This window comes from Chiloscyllium plagiosum, unplaced genomic scaffold (genome assembly GCF_037043375.1).
Source record: "Chiloscyllium plagiosum isolate Xiang-an unplaced genomic scaffold, Cpla_swu_hap1 HiC_scaffold_27, whole genome shotgun sequence".
Lineage (NCBI taxonomy): Eukaryota > Metazoa > Chordata > Chondrichthyes > Orectolobiformes > Hemiscylliidae > Chiloscyllium > Chiloscyllium plagiosum.
In genome coordinates, this window is record NW_028270165.1 from 33195930 (window position 1) to 33210751 (window position 14822).

Genomic DNA, 14822 nt, shown 5'->3' on the forward strand with positions numbered 1-14822 from the left:
AGTCAAGTTTGTGCGACACTATTTCCCACACACAAAGTCATGCTGACTGTCCCTAATCAGATCTTGCCTCTTAAAATCATGTAAATCCTATCTCTCAATCCCCACCATCAACTTACTCCCACCAACTGATGTCAGACAGGTCTGTAATTCTCAGTTTTAGAATATAGAACATTAGAGCACAGTACAGGCCCTTCGGCCTTCGATGTTGCACCGACCTGTCATACCAATCTGAAGCCCATCTAACCTACACTATTCCATGTACATCCATATGCTTGTCCAATGACGACTTAAAGTAGGCGAATCTACTACCGTTGCAGGCAAAGCATTACTACTCTCTGAGTAAAGAAACTACACCTGACATCTGTCCTATATCTATCACCCCTCAATTTAAAGCTATGCCCCTCGTGCTCACCGTCACCATACTTGGAAAAAGGCTCTCTCTGTCCACCCTATCTAACCCACTGATTATCTTATATGTCTCTATTAAGTCACCTCTCAACCTTCTTCTCTCCAACAAAAACAGCCTCAAGTCCCTCAGCCTTTCCCCGTAAGACCTTCCCTCCATAACAGGCAACATCCTAGTAAACCTCCTCTGCACCTTTTCCAAAGCTTCCACATCCTCCTTATAATGCGGTGACCAGAACTGTACACAATACTCCAAGTGCGGCTGCACCAGAGTTTTGTACAGCTGCAGCATAACCTCATGGTTCTGGAACTCGATCTCTCTATTAATAAAAGCTAAAACACTGTAAGCCTTTACAACCCTGTCAACCTGGGTGGCAACTTTCAAGGATCTGTGTACCTGGACACCAAGATCTCCCTGCTCATCTTCACTACCAAGAATCTTACCATTAGCTCAGTACTTTGCAATCCGGTTACTCTGACCAAAGTGAATCACCTCACACTTGTCCGCATTAAACTCCATTTGCCACCTCTCAGCCCAGCTCTGCAGCTTATCTATGTCTCTCTGTAACTTACAACATCCTTCGTCACTATCCACAACTCCACCGACCTTAGTGTTGTCTGCAAATTTACTAACCCATCCTTCTACACCCTCATCCAGGTCGTTTATAAAAATGACAAACAGCAGTGGACCCAACACCGACCCTTGCGGTACACCACTAGTAACTGGACTCCAGGACGAACATTTCCCATCAACCACCACCCTCTGTCTTCTTTCAGCAAACCAATTACTGATCCAAACTGCTATATCTCCCACAATCCCATTCCTCCGCATTTTGTACAATAGCCTACTGTGGGGAACCTTATCGAACGCTTTGCTGAAATCCATGTACACTACAACCACCAGTTTACTCTCATCTACCTGTTTGGTCACCTTCTCAAAGAACTCAATAAGGTTTGTGAGGCACGACTTACCTTTCACAAAACCGTGCTGACTATCCCTAATCAAATTATTCTTTTCTAGATGATTATAAATCCTATCTCTTATAACCTTTTCCAACACTTTACCAACAACAGAAGTAAGGCTTACTGGTCTATAATTACCAGGGTTGTCTCTACTCCCCTTCTTGAACAGGGGAACCACATTTGCTATCCTCCAGTCTTCTGGCACTATTCCTGTAGACAATGACAATTTAAAAATCAATGTCAAAGGCTCGGCAATCTCCTCCCTGGCTTCCCAGAGGATCCTAGGATAAATCCCATCTGGCCCAGGGGACTTATCTATTTTCATGCTCTGCAGGATGTCTAATACCTCTTCCTTGTGAACCTCAATCCCACCTAGTCTAGTAGCCTGTATCTCAGTACTCTCCTCGACAACATTGTCATTTTCTAGAGTGAATACAGATGAAAAATATTCATTTAGTGCTTCCCCTATCTCCTCTGACTCCACACACAACTTCCCACTACTATCCTTGATTGTGCCTAATCTTACTCGCGTCATTCTTTTATCCCTTAAATACCTACAGAAATCCTTAGGGTTTACCCTGATCCTATCCGCCAACAACTTCTCATGTCTCCTCCTGGCTCTTCTGAGCTCTCTCTTTAGGTCTTTCCTGGCTACCTTGTAACCCTCAAGCGCCCTAACTGAGCCTTCACATCTCATCCTATCACAAGTCTCCTTCTTCCTCTTCACCAGAGATTCCACTTCATTCGTAAACCACGGCTCCCGTGCTCTACAGCTTCCTCCCTGCCTGACAGGTACATACTTATCTAGGACACTCGGGAGCTTTTCCTTGAATAAGCTCCACATTTCTAATGTGCCCATCCCCTGCAGTTTCCTTCCCCATCCTGTACTTCCTAAATCTTGCCTAATCACATCGTATTTGCCTTTCCCCCAGCTATAATTCTTGTCCAGTGGTATACACCTACCCCTTTCTATCACTAAAGTAAACATAACAGAATTGTGATCGCTATCACCAAAGTGTTCACCAATTTCCAAGTCTAACACCTGGCCGGGCTCATTACCCAGTGTACCCAATCTAATGTGGCTTCGCCCCTTGTCAGCCTGTCTACATATTGTGTCAGGAAGCCCTCCTGCACACACTGGACAAAAATTGATCCATCTATTATACTCATACTATAGTGTTCCCAGTCAATATTTATTCTTTACAACCTTTCTTAAATAAAGGCACAACATTAGCCACCCTCCAGTCCTCCAGCACCTCCCCCCTGTCAGTAGCTAATACAAATTATCTCTGCTAGTGAGAGATATTTATCTATTTCTGCTTCCCTAAGTTTCCTTGACGTCCTAGGAAAAACTTGATCCTGGAGATAAATTTCCAGGACAATTTATCCACTTTTATGAGTTTTTTTAACGACCTCCAGCACCTTCTGCAGTGTACTGTTTTCAAGACATCAATATTTATTTCCAGAAGTTCCCTAGCCTCCATTTCTTTCTCCACAGTAAACATTGACGTGAATTATTTGTTTAGTATCTCTGCCATCTCCTGTGATTCTACACATTGATGTCCTCACTAATTTTTAAGGTGCCCTTTTCTCTTCCGAGTCACTCTTTTGCTACTGATGTACTTGTATGACCATAAAACACAGGAGCAGAAATTAGGCCATTCAGCCCATCGAATCTGCTCTGCCATTTAATCATGGCTGATAAGTTTCTCAATCCCCTTCCTCCGCTTTCTCCCTGTAACCCTTGATACACAAGAACCTATCTATCTCGGTCTTAAATATCCTCAGTGCCCTGGCCTCCACAGCCTTCCGTGGCAATTAATTCCATAGATTCACCACTCTCTGTCTGAAGAAGTTTCCCCCATCTCCATTCTAAAAGGCCTTCCCTTTATTCTAAGGCTTCACCCTCGGGTCCTGGTCTCCCCTACTAATGGAAACATCTTCTCAACATCTACGCTGTCCAGGCCATTTGAGTATTCTGTATGTTTCAATTAGATCCCCCCTCATCCATCTAAACTTCATCAAGTCTAGACCCAGAGTCCTCAAATGTTCCTCATATGTTAAGCTGTTTTTTTTCCTGGATCCATTCTCATGAACTTTCTCTGAACACACTCCAGGGCCAGTCCATCCTTCCTGAGATATGGGGCCCAAAACTGCACACACTACTCCAAATGTGGCCTGACCAGAGCATTATTGAGCCTCAGAAGGACATCCCTGCTTTTATATTCAAGTCCTCTCAAAATAAATCCCATCATTGTATTTGCCTTCCTAACTATTGACTCAACCTGCAAGTTTACCTTGAGAGAATCCTGGACTCGAACACCAAAGTCTCTTTGCATTTCAGATTTCTACATTTTCTCCCCATTTAGAATATGGTCCACGCCTCTATTCTTCCTAACGAAATGCATCACTTCACACTTTCCCACATTGTACTCCATCTGCCACTTCTTTGCGCACTTCCCTAACCTGTCCAAATCCTTCTGCAGCCTCCCTGCCTCCTCAATGCTACCTGCCCCTCAACATATCTTTGTATCATCTGCAAACTTAGCCCGAATGCCCTCAGTTCCTTCATCTGGATTGTTAATGTATAGAGTGAAAAATTGTGGCCCTAACACTGAGCCTTGCGGAACACCACTTGTGACCAGCTGCCGTCCTCTGAAGGACCGTTTCCTCCCCACTCTCTGCCTTCTGCCAGACAGCCAAGCTTCTATCCATGCTAGCACCTTGCCTCTGACACCTTCTCTTACTCAGCAGCCTCCTGTGCAGCACCTTGTCAAAGGCCTTCTTGAAGTCCAGGTAGATAACATCCATTGTTATCTTGTTCTAACCTACTCGTTACTTCCTCAAAGAATTCTAGCAGCTTTGTCAGGCATGACCTCCCCTTGATGAATCCATGCCCTATTTTGCTATACACTTCCAAGTATTCAGAAATCTCATCCTCCACAATGTAGAATATCTTTGGATTATCCTTAACTTCATCTGCCAAAGCTATTTCATATCCCATTTTTGGCCTCTTGATATCCCTCTTAAGAATGACACTAGTCCCCTTTATAGTCTTTTGGAGATTCACTTGATCCCAGTTGTCTATACCTAATATACAAACTCCCTATTCTTCACCAGAGCCCCTATATCTTTATTCATTCTTTGTTCCTGACTCTTACCTTCACACTCTAACAGGAATGTAATGCCTTTAAACTTTCTTTGTCTCACCTTTGAAAGCCTCCCACTTGGCAGTCGTCCCTTTACCTGCAAACAGTCTACTCCGATCAACTTTTGAAAGTTCCTCCAGGGAAAACAGCCCCAGCCTGTTCAGCCTCACCCTATAAGTCAAATCCTCTGACCCTGGCAACATCCTTGTAAATATTTTCTGAAACCTTTCAAGTTTCACAACGTCCTTCCGATAGGAAGGAGACCAGAATTGCAAGCAATACTCCAAAAGTAGCCTAACCAATGTCCTGTACAGATTAGAGTGGTGCTGGAAAAGCACAGCAGGTCAGGCAGCATCTGAGGAGCAGGAAAATTGACATTTTGGGCAAAAGCCCTTCATCAGGAAGAATGATGACTGTGCTTTTCCCACACCACTCCACTGTTGACTCTCCTCTCCAGCATCTGCAGAACCCACTTTCGCCCAATGCTCTGTACGACCGCAACATGACCTCCCGACTCCTGTACTTAATACTCTGACCAATAAAGGAAAGCATACCAAACGCCTTCTTCACTATCCTATCTACCTGTGACTCCACTTTCAAGGAGCTATGAACCTGCACACCAAGGTCTCTTTGTTCAGCAACTCTCCCTGGGACCTTACCATTAGGGTTGTAACCAGCGGAGTGCCACAAGGATTGGTGCTGGATCCACTACTTTTTGTCATTTATGTACAGTTAGTAAGTTTGCTGATGACACCAAAATTGAAGGTGTAGTGGATAGCGAAGAGGGTTACCTCAGATTACAAGGGGATCTTGATCAGATGGACCAATGGGCTGAGAAGTGGCAGATGCAGTTTCATTTAGCTAAATATGAGGTGCTGCATCTTCAGAAAGCAAATCTGAAGAAACTGGAGCACCAGGTGGAAACTCATTCAGACTCGGGAGAAAGTGCAAACTCCACTTGGATAGTCGCCTGAGGCTGGAATCGAACCCAGATCCCTGGAATGGTAAGACTCCCATGCTAACCAATGAGCCACTGTGCTGCCATTACTTAGTGCCATTAATAAAAAAAAAGTTGGCTTTGGCAAGGTGCAGAAAAGATTTTCAAGGATGTTGCCAGGGTTGGAGGGTTTGAGCTAAAGGGAGAGGCTGAACAGGCTGGGGCTGTTTTTCCCTGAAATGTCAGAGGCTGAGGGATGACCTGATAGAGGTTTATAAAATCACGAGGGGCATGAATAGGGTGAATAGCCACTGTCTTTTTCCCAGGCTGGGGGAGCCTAAAGCTGCAGCACCTAAGTTGAGGATGAAAGGGAAAGGAAAATTAGAATTAGCTTTATTGTCACACGTACTCGCACGAGTTTAAAAGTTGCCACTTACGGCACCCAAGTGCAGATTCTTCAGTACAAATTCTTAAGAAAAAATTTTAGACAAATAAAGAAATAAAAAGTCTAACATTATAGACTAAATTAAAATATAAAGATATTAAAAGATCAGAACAGCATTCCTTCAAACCCAGTCCACCCCATGTGATTCCAGATGGTGCTGGGATTCACCACTCTGGAATCACCTCGAGGCTGGGGGGCTCATGCTGACTGCACGCCAGGCTGCCAGAACTAGAGGGCTTAGGTTTAAGGTGAACGGGGAAAGGTTTAAAAGGGACCTGAGGATCAACTTTTTCACACAGAGGGTGGTGCGTGTTTGGATTGAGCTGCCAGAGGAGGTGGTACGATTAGAACATTTTAAAAGGTATCTTGATGGGTATGGGCCAAATGCTGGCAAATGGGACTAGATTAATTGAGGATATCTGGTCAGCACAAATGAGTTAGACCAAAAGGTCTAACTCGTCCATGCTGACCCACTATGCCGGCCTGTTGAGCATGCGGTGGTGCTCTTGAACCACTGCACTGCTACCACTGTCCCCTTCAATTTGGTGGAGGGACACCCCACACAGTGTCCTGCTAGGGAGGGAGTCCAAGGATTTTGACCCCTGCAATACTGAAGGAATGGCTCACATCAAGTTTGGGATTGGGATGGTTGGTGGGAGCTGCTTTGAGACAGATGGTGTCAATTTTCTTGAGTGTTGTTGGAGCTGCACCCATCCACGCAAGTGGGGAGTATTCCATCGCACTCCTGAATTGTAGTTTGTCCATGATGAGACAGGCTACTGGGGGAAGAGTCAGGAGGTGAGCTACTTGCTGAAGGATTCCCAGCCTCTGACCTGCTCTTGCAGCCTTAATATTTACTCTGAAATCCTTCCCCACACCCTCCTTGAGACCCTATCCAGCCCTGAGGCCCCATCTAGGTGTGTGTTCTTCCCTCTATTTGGGGACCTGCTCAATCCCTTCCAGGTGGGGACATTGCTCACCATTTCTTTCCAACACCACAGACATGAAGGTGTGTGCTCCCATTCTCCAACACCATCGTTACTTCAAACGGCTACACATCAAAGTCAGCAGAGGAGCCCTCACTTAACTGAGCATGGTAGCTCAGTAGTTAGTACTGCTGCCTTACGGCACTAGGGACCCGGGTTCAATTCCAGCCTCGAGCGACTATCTGTGTGGATTTTGCGTGTTATCCCTCCAGCTGCTCTGGTTTCCTCCCACAGTCCAAAGACATGCATGTTAGGTGGATAGGCCATTCTAAAATTGCCCAGTATGTCCAAGGATACGTAGGCTAGCTTTTATATGCCCTCTCCCTCTGCCCATGGAGTCTGATTTAATATCACAATCACACTCAAATACCTCACCTTCTATATTACATTAGAACTAGAAACAGGAGGAGACCATTCAGCCCCTCAAGCTCCGCCATTTGATTCAATCACAACTGACCTCCCCTCAGACTCAATGCCATGTTCCTGTCTGCTCTCCTTAACCCTAAAAATCTGTCAATACCGTGGTAACTTGGCAACAAAACTGTTTTTATTCTGTTTCTTTAACACAGTATTACCTGGATGATTCCTCCTCTTCTGGAGTCTCTGTATTTCAGTTCAGATGAATAAAATCATTCAACAGCCTGTGGGATTGTGTTCAAATAACGACCAAAATTGGTGAGTGGTAAAATTGATCTCTTTATTCAGAAACTGCAAGTAGCACAAGTTTGAAGTGGCAATAAATCCTCAAATGCAGTTCTTACACTTCCCTTTTCATACACAGTTGTTATAAGCATTAAAATTCCATTACTATGGTGTTACATTGTTTTAACTGCAGTACACAAAGGTTTAAGGGGCTTCTGTCCTGGGAGTCAGGAGATGGGTTAAAACATTTCAATGAGGGGTACGTCAGGTTCGAAGAGATCGATTGCATTAGGGGACTCTCCGGTCTGAAGTACAGACAGACGTTTCTGTGGCCAGCAGCGATAAATCAGAATGGTATGATGCTTTTCCAGTGCCAGGATCAAGGATATCTCCGAGAGGGTGCAGAATGCTCTCACTGGGGAGAGGGGCCAGCAGGAGGTCATTGTCCACATTGGAATCAACGACATAGGAAGGGAAAAGGTTGAGAGTCTAAAGGTAGATTACAGAGAGTTAGACAGGAATTTTAAAAGGAGGTCCTCGAGAGTAGTAATATCTGGATTACTCCCAGTGCTACGAGCTAGCGAGGGCAGGAATAGGAGGATAGAGCAGATGAATGCATGGCTGAGGAGCTGGTGTATGGGAGAAGGATTCACATTTTTGGATCATTGGAATCTCTTTTGGGGTAGAAGTGACCTGTACAAGAAGGATGGATTGCACCTGAATTGGAAAGTGACGAATATACTAGCAGGGAAATTTGCTGGAGCTGCTTGGAAGGATTTAAACTAGTAAGGTGGGGGAGTGGGACCCAGGGAGATAGTGAGGAAAGAGATCAATCTGAGACTGGTACAGTTGAGAACAGAAGTGAGTCAAACAGTCAGGGCAGGCAGGAACAAAGCAGAGAACAAGGTAGGACTGATAAATTTAAACTGCATTTATTTCAATGCAAGGGGCCCAACAGGGAAGGCAGATGAACTCAGGGCATGGTTAGTAACATGCAATGTTAGTAACATGGTTAGTAACTGTGATATCATAGCAATTACAGAAACACGGCTCAGGGATGGGCAGGACTGGCAGCTTAATGTTCCAGGATACAAATGCTACAGGAAGGACAGAAAGGGAGGCAAGAGAGGAGGGGGAGTGGCATTTTTGATAAAGGATAGCATTACAGCTGTGCTGAGGGAGGATATTCCCGGAAATACATCTGGTGAAGTTATTTGGGTGGAACTGAGAAGTAAGAAAGCTGATCACCTTATTGGGATTGTATTATAGACCCCCTAATAGTCAGAGGGAAATTAAGAAACAAATTTGTAAGGCAATCTCAGCTATCTGTAAGAATAATAGGGTAGTTATGGTAGGGGACTTTAACTTTCCAAACATAGACTGGGACTGCCATGCTGTTAAAGGTTTAGATGGAGAGGAATTTAAGTGTGTACAAGACAATTTTCTGATTCAATATGTGGATGTACCTACTAGAGAATGTGCAAAACTTGACCTACTCTTGGGAAATAAGGCAGGGCAGGTGACTAAGGTGTCAGTGGGGGGAGCACTTTGGGGCCAGCGACCATAATTCTATTAGATTTAAAATAGTGATGGATAAGGATAGACCAGATCTAAAAATTGAAGTTCTAAATTGGAGAAAGGCCAATTTTGAAGGTATTATGTAAGAACTTTCAAAAGCTGATTGGGAGCAGATGTGGAAAAGGACATGGAAGATACAGACTGTAAGGAAATAGATGGTGACATCTCGCAAAATGTCCATATTACAGAGGAGGAAGTGCTGGATGTCTTGAAACATATAAAAGTGGATATATCCCCAGGACCTGATTGGGTGTACCCTAGAACTCTGTGGGAAGCTAAAGTAGTGATTGCTGGGCCTCTTGCTGAGATATTTTTATCATCGATAGTCACAGGTGAGGTGCCGGAAGACTGGAGGTTGGCAAACATGGTGCCACTGTTTAAGAAGGGTGGTAAGGACAAGCCAGTGAACTATAGACCAGTGAGCCTGACATCGGTCGTGGGCAAGTTGTTGGAGAGAATCCTGAGGGACAGGATGTAGGGGTATTTGGAAAGGCAAGGTTTGATTTGGGATAGTCAACATGGCTTTGTGCGTGGGAAATCATGTCTCACAAACTTGATTGAGTTTGTGAAGAAGTAACGAAGAGGATTGATGAGGGCAGAGCGGTAGATGTGATCTATATGAACTTCAGTAATGCTTTTGACAAGGTTCCCCATGAGAGACTGATTAGCAAGGTTAGATCTCATGGAATACAGGGAGAACTAGCCATTTGTATACAGAACTGGCTCAAAGATAGAAGACAGAGGGTGGTGGGTGGAGGGTTGTTTTTCAGACTGGAGGCCTGTGACCAGTGGAGTGCCACAAGGATCGATGCTGGGTCCACTACTTTTAATCGTTTATATAAATGATTTGGATGTAAGCATAAGAGGTACAGTTAGTAATTTACAGATGACACCAAAATTGGAGGTGTAGTGGACAGCGAAGAGGGTTACCTCAGATTACAACACAATTTGATCAGATAGGCTAGTGGGCTGAGAAGTGGCAGATGGAGTTTAATTCAGATAAATGCGAGGTGCTGCATTTTGGGAAAGCAAATCTTAGCAGGACTTATACACTTAATGGTAAGATCCTAGGGAGTGTTGCTGAACAAAGAGACCCTGGAGTGCAGGTTCATAGCTCCTTGAAAGTAGAGTCACAGGTAGATAGGATAGTGAAGAAGGCGTTTGGTATGCTTTCCTTTATTGGTCAGAGTACTGAGTACAGGAGTTGGGAGGTCATGTTGCGGCTGTACAGGACATTGGTGAGGCCACTTTTGGAATATTGCATGCAATTCTGGTCTCCTTCCTATCGGAAAGATGTTGTGAAACTTGAAAGGGTTCAGAAAAGATTGACAAGGATGTTGCCAGGGTTGGAGGATTTGAGCTACAGGGAGAGGCTGAACAGGCTGGAGCTGGAGCGTCGGAGGCTGAGGGGTGACCTTATAGAGGTTTACAAAATTATGAGGGGCATGGATAGGATAAATAGACAAAGTCTTTTCCCTGGGGTCGGGGAGTCCAGAACTAGAGGGCATAGGTTTAGGGTGAGAGGGGAAAGATATAATAGAGACCTAAGGAGCAGCTTTTTCACACAGAGGATTGTGCATGTGTGGAATGAGCTTTCAGAGGATGTGGTGGAGGCTGGTACAATTTGCAACATTTAAGTGGCATTTGGATGGGTATATGAATAGGAAGGGTTTGGAGGGATATGGGCCGGGTGCTGGCAGGTGGGACTAGTTTGGGTTGGGAACCTGGTCGGCATGGACGGGTTGGACCGAAGGGTCTGTTTCCATGCTGTACATCTCTGTCTCTGTGACTGTATGTGTTTAATGCTGGGTGCTACTCCTGGTCAGATTATAAGTGTCTGTCTGGTCTGTTTTCATCATTAAGAGGTGTCAGTCCTATTGTCTTTTAAGTTGGGAAATGTTAGTAAAAAATGGAAAGTCAACATGCTCTAAATAAGTTAGAAATTGTATCTGCACTTAATAAAAAAAATAAAGGATGTTTTACTGATTACTGCAGCTGGATTGTGAGATTTGTTTACTATTTGACCGTGTGAGTTTCATTCATGCAACTTCACATAAGTGGTGTTTTGTCTGTTAGTTTCTTAAAGAGATAATGGCCCAGTTAAAAGATAGCTAACAAGTACATTCTAACTGGGGACAATGTTTGATATTCTGCATCCTGTTCAGGTCCGAGAGATGATTGGTAAGGGCTGACTAATACCCTAATCTTTTGTTAGACTTGGAACCAAAGCACCCGGAGAAAACCACGGGGAGGCACTGAGAATGTGCAAACTCCACACGGACAGTCGCCTGTGACTGGAATCAAACGAGGGTCCCTGACGCTGTGAGCCAGTGTGCCACCCTGTCGGGCATATGGTGGTGAGCTGCCTTCTACAACCACTGCACTCACCCCCACTCCAATTTTATGTCTGGACACCCCAAAGTGTTCTGCTAGAGAGGCAGTCCCAGGATTCTGACCCCAGCAACACTGAAGGAATGGCTCATTTCATTCCCAACTGGGATGCCATGTCTGTGTGTTGGGGGGCTCAGAGGGGAACTTGCAGGAGATGGTGTTCCCCCTTGCATCTGCTGCCCCTCATCCTTCCAAGATGGTAAGGGTAGCAGGTACTGTGGTAGGAACTTTGGAGAATTGCTGCTGGAGTTTTTGCAGATGCCAAATGCTGCTGCCACTGTGTGTCAGTGGTAGAGGGACTGAGTGTTGTGTGCTAATCAAGTTTGGGATGGGGGGGTGGTCTGCACTGACAAAGATGGTGTCGAGCTGTTGTTGGAGCTGCACCCATCCAAGCGATTGGGGAGTATTCCATCACACTGCTGAATTCTAGTTTAATGCTGAGACCAGTTACTAGGGGAGAGTCAGGAGGTGAGCTACTTGCTGCAGGATTCCCAGCCTCTGACCTGCTCTTGTAGCCATAGTATTTACTCTGAAATCCTTCCCCACACCCTCCTTGAGACCCTATCCAGCCCTGAGGCCCTCTCTGGGTGTGTGTTCTTGCCTCTATTTGGGGACCTGCTCAATCCTTTCCAGGTGAGGACATTGCTCACCATTTCTTTCCTGATGCACATTTCCAACACCACAGACATGAAGGTGTGCGCTCCCATTCTCCAACACCATCTTTACTTCAAACGGCTACACATCAAAGTCAGCAGACAATAAGGCCTTACCACTGAGCTACCATGCTCAGTTGTCAGCACTGACTGCTGCCTCACGGCACCAAGGACCTGGGTTTGATTCCAGCCTTGAGCAACTGTGTAGATTCCCACCAGCTGCTCTGGTTTTCTCCCACAGTTCACAGATGTGCAGGTCAGGTGGCTTGGCCATTCTAAAAGTGCACGTTATGTAGAAGGGTGTGAAGGCTTAGTGGTTTAGCCATGGGAAATGCAGGGTTATAGGGATGGGGTGCTCTTCAGAGGGGCTGTATGGACTTGATAGGCCAAATGCCCTCCTTCCACACTGTATAGATTTAAGGATTTGATTTACTCCCTGTCATGCATATGAGGTTCAGAGAAACCTGTTGCCTTATGTGCTGTTACAGGTAGATCATACTTTAAACAGGGTAAGAATGGGCATCAGGAAACAGTGTTACAGCCGCCGAGAAGGTGCAGTGAGAGAGATCAACATTAACGTTACAGAGGTCCGTTCAAAACTCTGATAAACGGGGGGGAAAAGCTGCTCTTGAATCTTGTAGATGGTTTGGTTCAAATCACAATTGAGATTCTCCAAATAGTTTGCATTTTGCTTGCAGACAACTGGTTAAACTCAGATGCAGCCCATTTCTGGTGTTGGCTCCCCACTGAATCTAGAGATTCTCGTGTGTAAGGCAGTCATCCCTCTGACTCTTCCACACAGCTCTGATACTCAGGCCCTGTACATATGCTACCTTAAAATATGAAATATTCAAGGCAGTGATCAATTCTGCTCTTGGGTGACTGCCTGTATGGAATTTGCACATTCTCCGCCCCCATGTCTGTGTGGGGTTTCCTCTGGGTGCTCCAGTTTCCACTCTCAATCCAAAGATTGGGGAATCAACGATTGAAAGCCTCCATTTTAAATCTCCATCTCGCAATAATAATTTGTCTGACGAGTTTAAAATGGAAGTCAGTGACCATGAGATTGAAATAAAGAATGTGAGACTCTTGGCATAACTTTGTAGGTCTGCTTTCCCAGACAAAGCAAAGGAATACAATACTGATAAATGTTTAGCTTTATCTGCTTTGACGCAAAAAGATGAAGAAACATTTTAAAACAATAGCCTTGTCTTTGATCTGTGAGAACAAGACTAAAATATATTAATCATCTAATTTTAATTATGGGACTATTAATTAGAGGTGGAAACATTATATTGTGGGAAATGAAAAAACATAAAATTGTTATGCACATAAGGGCTATAAAATATGCTGCTAAAAATCCGAGATCTCTCTTTAACCCAAACAGGGATATCTTGATTGAAACTCTGGACTATAGACTATTGATCTCTAGCTGGCTTAATCGAAATAAAAATTTTAATATTAAAACTTACTTTATGTGCTCCGAGATTTTCTTTGAGTTAACAGTGCAGTTTAGGGTGAATTGGCCATGTGCTCAGAGGTGTGTTGGTCAGGGGTAAATGCAGAGAAACAGGGCAGGTGAACGAGTTTGGGTGGGATACTCTTCATAGGGTCAGTTTCGACTTGTTGGGTCAAATGTGGCTGGTTTGGAACTGGGGTGAGGTGGGGGAAGGGGAAATGAGGAAACTGGTGAAGTCCACATTGATGCCCTGGGGTTGAAGTGTTCTGAGGCGGAAGATGAGGCGTTCTTTCTCCAGGTGTCGGGTGGTGAGGAAGCGATGGTGAAGGAGGCCCAGGACCTCCATGGGAGGGGGGTTGAAATGTTAGGCCACAGACTGGTGTGGTAGATTGGTGTGGGTGTCCCAGAGATGTTCACTAAAGCGCTCTGTTAGGAGGCATCCAGTCTCCCCAGTGTAAGAGATTGCATCGGGAGCAATGGATGCAATAAGTGATATTGGTGGATGTGCAGGTAAAATTTTGATGGATGTGGAAGGCTCTTTTGGGGCCTTGGACGGAGGTGAGGGAGGAGGTGCGGGCGCAGGTTTTGCAATTCCTGCAGTGACAGGGGAAGGTGCCAGGATGGGAGGGTGGCATAGACCTGACCAGGTAGTCACTGAGGGAATGGTCTTTGTGGAAGGGGGTGGGGAGGGAAATATATCCCTGGTGGTGGGGTCCGTTTGGAGGTGACGGAAATGTCGGCGGATGATTTGGTTTATGCGAAGGTTTCCAGCTCGGCACTGTCCCCATGACCTGCCCCACTGCCTATCTTCCTTTCCACCTATCCACTCCACCCTCCCCTCTGACCTATCACCTCTATCCCCACCCCCATTCACCCATTGTACTCTATACTACCTTCACCACTTCCCCCTCTCATTTATCTCTCCACCGTGCAGGTACCCTGCTTCTATTCCTTTTGCCCGAAACGTCAATTTTCCTGCTCCACGGATGCAGCCTGACCTGCTGTGCTTTTCCAGCCCCGCTCTCATCCAGATCCTGTTGGGTCAAATGGCTTGTTCCCAGACTGTGGGGATGCTATGATACAACAACAACCCTGAGTCTTTCCGGCCGCTGTCCCGCCCCCCGGAGGACGCTCCCTGATTGGTCGCAGCTCCCATTGTGACAGGCGGGACGGTACCCGGGTGTCCCATTGGCGCAGGCGGCTGTCACTCTCCA

The 14822-nt window shown here is 45.4% G+C and overlaps 1 long non-coding RNA gene across 1 annotated transcript in view; it reads left to right on the forward strand.

The window, feature by feature from the left end:
* LOC122543456 (uncharacterized) overlaps positions 1 to 14234 on the forward strand; it is a 33247-nt gene extending 19013 nt beyond the window's left edge. Inside the window, exons 6-7 of the long non-coding RNA XR_015751262.1 lie at positions 7455 to 7560; positions 11321 to 14234. This is a non-coding gene — a long non-coding RNA (uncharacterized LOC122543456). The remainder of the gene's footprint in view (positions 1 to 7454; positions 7561 to 11320) is intronic.
* Positions 14235 to 14822: the final 588 nt, after the last annotated feature.